This window comes from Perkinsus marinus (assembly GCF_000006405.1).
Source record: "Perkinsus marinus ATCC 50983 genomic scaffold scf_1104296934098, whole genome shotgun sequence".
NCBI lineage: Eukaryota > Perkinsozoa > Perkinsida > Perkinsidae > Perkinsus > Perkinsus marinus.
This window is the reverse complement of record NW_003214910.1, coordinates 1-977: the sequence shown is the minus strand read 5'-3', so window position 1 is coordinate 977 and position 977 is coordinate 1. Positions and strand designations below refer to the sequence as shown.

The 977-nt window shown below is 48.5% G+C and overlaps 3 non-coding genes across 3 annotated transcripts; all 3 read right to left on the bottom strand.

The window, feature by feature from the left end:
- Positions 1 to 103: 103 nt before the first annotated feature.
- Pmar_PMAR001684 lies at positions 104 to 175 on the bottom strand. Its single transcript has one exon. It is a non-coding gene; the product is annotated as a tRNA-Arg (tRNA).
- Positions 176 to 510: 335 nt separating this feature from the next.
- Positions 511 to 583, bottom strand: Pmar_PMAR001683. Its single transcript has one exon. It is a non-coding gene; the product is annotated as a tRNA-Arg (tRNA).
- Positions 584 to 883: 300 nt separating this feature from the next.
- On the bottom strand, positions 884 to 956 carry Pmar_PMAR001682. The gene has a single exon. It is a non-coding gene; the product is annotated as a tRNA-Arg (tRNA).
- Positions 957 to 977: the final 21 nt, after the last annotated feature.

Here is a 977-nt window from a genome sequence, read left to right as displayed (position 1 = left end):
CTTAGCCTCAGCATGTATCTCGACGAGTCACAAGGGTATACAATCAACATCGACATCTGTAAGGCCTGTGGCATCAGTATATGGGCGCTTCCCGGCGTGGAGACGATCTCGATGGGACTCAAACCCACAACTTCGGTTCCGAAGACCAACGTCTTATCCATTAGGCCACGAGACCAATAAATTTGAGATTTGTCCCACCATCTTTGCCCCCCATTAACTTCATGGCACACATAGTGTCCCATCCGACACGCTGAATAGATCGCAAAACTCTTGCTTCTCATATAGGGGCCTCCATTATAGATCACAAAACTCTTGCTCCTCATAGAGGGGCCTCCATTACATAGTGTTCTTAAAGGGGTCAATTCATTGGAGATCGTTCGTTGGCAGACCAACAATCTTCTTGTACCCTTAGCCTCAGCATGTATCCCGACGAGTCACAAGGGTATACAAACAACATCGACATCTGTACGGCCAGTGGCATCCGTATATGGGCGCTTCCCGGCGTAGAGGCGATCTCGATGGGACTCGAACCCATAGTCTTTGGTTCCGAAGACCAACGCCTTATCCATTAGGTCACGAGACCAATGAATTTGAGATTTACCCCACTATCTCGTCACTACGCGCAACACTGACTTAACGGCACACATGATTTCGCATTCGAGACGCTGAATAGATCACAAAACTCTTGCTCCTCATAGAGGGGCCTCCATTACATAGTGTTTTCAATGAGGTCAATTCATTGGAGATCGTTCGTTGGCAGACCAACAATCTTCTTGTACCCTTAGCCTCAGCATGTATCCCGACGAGTCACAAGGGTATACAATCAACATCGACATCTGTAAGGCCAGTGGCATCCGTATATGGGCGCTTCCCGGCGTGGAGACGATCTCGATGGGACTCAAACCCACAACCTTCGGTTCCGAAGACCAACGCCTTATCCATTAGGCCACGAGACCAGTAAATTTGAGATTTGTCAC